Raw genomic sequence first — 7308 nt, forward strand, 5'->3', positions numbered from 1 at the left:
TGAGTGCAGAAACATTAGGGGAGATGGAATCCAGCAGCATCATGGACTGGGAAATGTCAGAACAAACGGGTTTGACTATCTCATCCAAGAGTGTGGGAGGGAGTGCAGCCTGGCTCTGGCACAAAGACCCAAATCAGGAATTGAGGCTAGAGAAAAAAATAAATAGAAGAAGACACTGAACACTATAAGAAATATTATGCTCAAGAGAAACCAAGACATAAAGCTGGAAGAAGCAACTAACTGGCCAACAACTACAAGCAGAATCTCAGAACAAAAATGGCTCAGCCACAAGGACTACAAGTCTAACTGAAGGTAAGAAACAAGAGATTTTTTTTGGTGGGGCAATGAGGATTAAATGACTTGCCCAGGGTCACACAGCTAGTAATGTGCAGTGTCTGAGGCATGGATTTGAACTCAGGTCCTCCTGAGTCCAGGGCTTAGGTGCTTTATGCACTATGCCACCCCAGCTGCCCCCATAAACAAGAGATTTTTAAAAATGAAAAGGTCAATGAGATAGAACTTGGGAGGAAGAATTAGAAAGAGAATAATTAACTTAGAACAGAAAGTGGAAACCTCAAGTAGTAAGTTCCCTGGAAATTAGAAGGAAGCAAACAGAACTTGATGAATCCATAGAAAACAAGAACTATAAACCAAAAAGAAAAGAAAAAAAAGAAGTCAGAAATAGGAGACAATGTAAGATTACTACCATCAAAAACAATTGGCCTGGAAACAGGTTAAAGACTGAAGATTTAAGAATCAACAGACTCACTGAAAATCATGATAAAAACAAAAATAGCCGATCAAACAGCCCATATTTCAAGAAATCATAATAAAAATGCTCAGATTCCATTAGAATAAGGTAACAGAGTAAATATGGAAGGAATTCAGTGGTTAGCACCTGAAAAGATTGATCATGAAAATTCTGAGGCATATTAGAGTCAATATCTAGAGCTTCTATGGCCAGTGAAAACAGTGCTTCAAAGTCAGATGGAAACACTACATATCAAAGAATAAGAGTAAGGAGCCCACAATACCATTACTGTCAAAGAAAGATCTTGGAATACAATATCACAAAAGCAAGATAAGTCTTAGAACCAGGAACAACTTACTGTACAAAACGTAATATCCCACAATGGGGGAAAAAGAACCTTAATGGAAAATAGGTCTTTCAAGCATTCATGATGAAAAGAAAGACAGAGCTGAGTGGAAACTTTGAAATGCAAACACAGGAACAAAGAGAAACCTAGAGAGATAACTGGCATTTGAGCAAATAGAGGAACTATACAATGGTGAAATGCTTATATCTAAAGGGGGCGGTAGAGAGAGAAAAATAAAGTAAGAAAGATGGGGTTTTGTAGGGAAACAAATGTCTTTCCTCCCAGAGTGACAGGGTGCACTGTGCATGGACACTAATATTCCCTGTTAAGTAAGAGAGCCAAAGTAAAATGAGATTCCAAGCCTCAAGAAAGTCAAGTTTCCAAAGGTCTGTAAGACCACAGAAACATAGGTCTAGAGCTGGAAGGAGACCGAGCAGGCCATCTGACAAAACTCCCTCTTTTAGAGATGAGAAACTGAGACATATAAAGGTTAAGTGACTCATGCAAGGTCACAGAGGTACTCAGCTTTGAAGGCAGATTTGGACCTCGATATTCTCTGCCTCCAGGATCAGTGTTCTTTCCTATCCACTATACGTGCTGATGGAGTTGTTTTTTAAAACCAGATCTGCTGACTTTATTATTCTCCTGCATCCCTCCTCTTCCATCTTGTCATTCTTCCCCAGACCATAAGAAACCAGAGAGAGAAAGTCACAGCAAATCAGAACTCTATCCCCTGGCCTCTTAGTTGGAGCAGAACAGGTTGTTTAGAAGGGCTTGTAATCCTAGTGTCAGAGAGCTCAATGTCCCCCTTGGTGTTGATAGACAGCAGCCTGGCAGGCACAGGACTTTCATTCCTTGCCTAGGCCAGAGAGGCTAGGGGAATCCAGGCCTCTTTGGGGCAGGTAGTACATAGTGGCACATGAAGTACAAAGGTGGTCACACCAGAAGATCTGCAGCTTGGGCCTATTACAGAAATGGGGAAAACCTCATGGAGAAGGGATATAGTGATGAGAAATGAGGGCCATCCCTTAATACTTGGGCTGTGACTCACAGCTTCTATAGGGAAAGCCAGTTTGGGACTTGACAGGCTTAGTTGGGACCTGGGGCTGCTGCGATGGGAAGCACATCTGGCTAGATTTCCCCCTCCCTGCCAGGGCTTTGTACATGCCGACACATACACCTGGAAGGCTCGCCCCAGACCTAAGAAATCTCAGACCCCCAACTTCAGAGCAGGAAGAGATGTTAGGCGCTAGTTGGTGTGATTTGTGTGGAGAGTGTCCCTGTATTCTTCACCAAAGTCCTCTTCTGGGACTCTACGATCTAGAGGTGACTATGACTTCTCAAAGACTATGACAAAAGAGCAGAATCCCTGGACAGCTTCTTCCAAAGTGTAAAGACTTCAGAATGAGGGCCATCTGTCTGTTCGCCTAGGACCAACCTAGCTGACCATACAGAGGTTTCATCACTAGGGGATTGGCCACAAGGCAGCTACTTTTGTTTTGTTTTTCACACTCACCAAGGTGTGTGTGGGGGGAGGTGTGTGTGTCCTAATACACACCAGTGGAGGGATTGCCTAGGTTGATGGCTCTTTGGAAGTCTTACCCATGTTGCATGATTGAATGAGAGTAAGGGCCCCTCCCTTCCATGTCCTTCCTGATGATCATGGATCTACCCCCCTTTGAAATACTCAATCTCCTCTGAATGGTCATGTGTAAAACTTTCCTGGGTGAAAACCATCTCTGGAGACTGAAGCTCTGCCTGGCCTATGCTGCAAACTCCCCAGTAGAAGGGCCAAGTCTGGTCTGGTATCAGGCACAAGTGAATCACCAGTTTACTTTACACAAAACTTCTTAACTAACTCTTCCCAGCTCACTGATGAGTCAAGGACAGGTTTGGAAGAGCTTCTGATTTGGAATCAAAGGCCCTGATTCAAATCCCTTGCTCTGGTATTATTCCCTGTATGTCTTTGGGCAAGTCCCTTAATTTCTCTGGGTCTCAGTTTTCTCATTGGTAAAAGGGGAGGAAGTGTGGGTTAAACAGACTCTAAAGTTCTTCTAACTCTAAAGTCTACCATTCTATGAGTTGCCAAACTCTTCTTTTTTCTTTGGCTGGAGAAGCAGAAAGTCATATCTCCTTCTGCCCTTCACCTGGGAGTTCAGACATCATCGCTCTTGGCTAAGTAGCATATTACAGTGAACTTGGAGTCATGAGTTCAAATCCTGCCTCAGATATGTACTAATTCTGGCAAGTCAATTGATTCAGTTTCTTCATCTGCAAAATAGGGATAGTTAGGCTTGATGGTCTCTAAGTTCCTTTCCAGCTGTATCTCTGATTTCATCCCCCCTCCTATCCCTATGCAGTGATTTCTTCCACAGTATCAATTCCATGATTATCTAGCTGCTTCTGAACCTATCCTGTAATGAGCAGCTCACTTCCTCTCAAGATAGCTTAATCCATTGTTGAACATCTCTAGATGTTATAAGACTCATGTTCCCCAGCAGAAGAGATGTGTGACTATGACCATGGTAAGGAAGTATATGGGCAGACAGAAATATGGCTTCAGGTGTGGGTGAAGTAGATTGAAAATAAATTTATGTGGGCATTCATTTGAAGTAAATTTTACCCAGAGAGAAGAAGCCTGGAAGATCGGGGTTGGAACAAGACAGCTATTTCCCATATCTGAAAAGACATTAGAGGGGTGGCTAGGTGGCGCAGTGGATAAAGCACTGGCCCTGGATTCAGGAGTACCTGAGTTCAAATCCAGCCTCAGACACTTGACACTTACTAGCTGTGTGACCCTAGGCAAGTCACTTAACCCCCATTGCCCCGAAAAAAAAAAGAAAAAAGAAAAAAGAAAAGACATTAGAGCTGATCTATTTGGCCCCCAAGGGCAGAACTAGAACAAAGGGTGCAGATCCAACTGAAGAGAGCCCAATCTCACCTTGAGAGACAGAAAGACTTCTTCAGCAGTACAGCCTGTCTCAAAGGCTGCCTTGGAATCATATGGACCTTTTCAAGTAGAAGCCAATGACTATTAGTCAGGGAGTTTGTAAAGGGGATTTCTATAGATTGAATGTCAGCTCTAAATTGGTGAACCGATGAACTTCTAGGCTTCTAAAGCAGACCCCATGACAGTTTTCTACCTCTGCCCACCTCAACATACACACTAAGCCCACTCTGCCCCCCAGTTTCTTCCAAATCGTCCCAGGCCTGTCATATTATTAAATCTTTTTTTTTTTTTTTTTTTTTGGCGGGGCAATGGGGGTTAAGTGACTTGCCCAGGGTCACACACCTAGTAAGTGTCAAGTGTCTGAGGCCCGGCTTTGAACTCAGGTACTCCCTGAATCCAGGGCCAGTGCTTTAACCACTGTGCCATCTAGCTGCCCATATTATTAAATCTTAAGGTACAGAAGATTGATCCCTAAATGGTACAGATAACCACAATCTCAGGAATGCCCTGGTGGTAGCATTTATTGAGAAACAGCATACAGGACAGGATTTACAAAAGCTTTTAGGTTTCTAGGAGTTCACAGAAGGTCGGGGAGGGGCTCAGTTTCATTGCCCCTTTGGTTAATAATATCATGGAGGGAAGGAGGCTTGAGAGTCAGGAAACCAGTCTGAGCTCTCTCCCAGGGCAAGAGAACCCGAAGGCATCCTCACTAGGGAAGGAGAGGTTATAGTTGATTGAAAAGAAGGCTATTCTGATTAACCAGGAGTCTGGGAAGTGGAGCTTTGCCAAAGAGAGCTTAGTTGCCTAGATGCCTTAGGACAGGGCTTTTAAACTTTTTCCATTTGTGACTCCCTTTCACCTTTTTATGCCACCCTGGGTATATAGGTATCTAAAACAGGTATACAAATCAAACATTTACCGCCAAATTTTTTGTAACCCCCACATTCAGTTACGTGACCCCTTCTGGGGTAACATCCCATAGTTTAAGAAGCTTCGCTTAGGAAATATTCTCTTCCCTTCAGCAGGGTGCTGGGGGTGTGTCTTCAAAGCAGTGTCGAAACAGAGTCCATAGCTTCTGGAATTGCAGTCATTTGGTTTTTCCAAGGGGTTTCTTGCATTGCCATGTCCTCCACTTGATTTTTCTATTCCCCCACCCCCCATCATGGCAGATGGATGATGAGGCAGGGCTTAGAAGTCCTAGAGGACCCCATTGCCACAGGGTGTCCAAGTGACAAAGCACTGACTTGGCCATTGATTCTCCAGTGGAGCAGATTTGCTGGAGTGCTGGAGGCCAGGCCACTCAATCATCCTTTAATGCTGATGGAAATCTTTCCCTAGCACAGCGATTTGAGAAGGATAAGAGGAGGATCTCTGGTTTTCTGTGTAGGAAGGAAAGAAAGACTGGAATCAAAAAGGGGAGCCTGCCTCGCGCTACCCTGACTGCCTCTTTAAGCAGATGATTCTTCGTGGCCAAGTGTGCATGAGTAACCAAGACATGTTTTAGAACTGTGGCACCGTCACCACCGATTGTTGTATATTTCCAAAGAGCTTAGAAAGGCAACATGGGATGGTGAAAAAAACTGCTGAATTTGGAGTCGGAAGACCTGGGTTTGATTTCTGTCTCTGCCACTCACTATTTGTATGTCCTTGGAAAAGTTAATTAACCTCTCGGGTGTTAGGTGCTATAATGCTAGACCTGAGTCAAGAAGACTTGACTTCAAATTTTGCCTCAGATATGTATTGGCTGTGTGACCCTGTACAAGTTATTTAACCCCTCAACTTCTGTTTCCTTGTCTATAAAAGAAGGATAATAATAATAGCACCTATCATGTGGAGTTGTGAGGCTTCAGTGAGATAACATGTGTAAAGTGATTTGCAAACCTTAAAATCATGTATATGGTAGGTATTATTACTATTATCTGTAAAGTGTCACGGTTGGTCTAGAAAGTGTTGGCCTCTTAATTCCCTTTCAGTTTTTTAATCTGATGCTAAAACACTCCCATGAAGTGCTCCTCCTTGGAGAGGACTAGAACCACTTTGGATGCATGCCTGAGGCTAAGCATAACTTCTTCAGACCCAGGAGAAAAGCCATTGTAAATTTTTTCATAGGCTCCAGATCAGAGGAATCCCCAAACAAGACACCCAAACTTGACCTTATTGTACACATGTGTACACACGTGTGTATCTGTGGAGTCTTCTGTGGTTATCACCAGTAGTGGAAGGATTGGAGGGCAGCATCTGGTGGACAATTCTCTTTCCCTTCAGGTGTTATTTACAGTGTGATCTCCACCATGCAAACATGGATGATAATGGTCAGATGCATGGATGGATGGATCTAAGCAGAATACTGTCCACTCACATCCCAGATCTCATAGAATTGACGAAACACATAGACCATCACATTGCCTTCCAATGCCCTTTAAGATGATCAGAATGAACTTCATGTCTGAGGCCCAGATTGCCTTGCTCTTTAATACTTGTGGCTCTTCTGCCTGCCCTGGGCCTGCTACGGAGAATACTTAGCAGAATGAGGAAACCTGTGGCAGATACACCTGGGACAGAGGCCACAGATAATTCTCATACTTGTCTCTTCATCTTCCTCCCTCCCCCCACCCAGTTACAAGGCCTGAATCCCTTCTCCTTTCATAGAGAACCAAAGAAAAGTCCAGTTTGTGAGGCAGAGTGTGAAGAGCCAATGCAAGAATCTAAAGAGATGTTTCCCCAGAGTCAATGTACTGAGCATCTGCTACTTACTTCCTGTACAATCTTGGGCAAGTGATTTCACCATAAAATGGAAGGATTGCAATAGTTGGTCTTTAAGCCCTTTTCTAGGTAAATGAGCTATAGGAAATGAGTCTTTATCTTTAATTCCTAAAGTTCTTCTTGAGAGTATGAGGCCCCATCCCTTCAATTGGGTTGTTGTATCACCATTGGAGGTATTAGTCTAGTCTGTGATGCTTTAAAGACTACACAGTGCTTTAAATGCATTATCTCACTTGAGCCTCAAATCAGTTCTGCTCATGAAGGAGGTAGCATGGGTATTATTCTCCCATTTTACTGATGAAGAAACAGAAGATCACAGAGATTCAATGACTTTTCAGAGGATCATATATTAAGAGCTGAAAGGGGAAAAAAAGACCCTCACTTTACAGAGAAAGAAATGGGTGCAATGAAATTGAGTTCCTTGCCTTGGGTCACATAATTAGGATCCAAGAAAGATATCAAACCCCAGTATTTCTGATTCCTTGTCTGATGTCCTAT

The sequence above is a fragment of the Dromiciops gliroides genome, chromosome 1 (assembly GCF_019393635.1).
Source record: "Dromiciops gliroides isolate mDroGli1 chromosome 1, mDroGli1.pri, whole genome shotgun sequence".
NCBI lineage: Eukaryota > Metazoa > Chordata > Mammalia > Microbiotheria > Microbiotheriidae > Dromiciops > Dromiciops gliroides.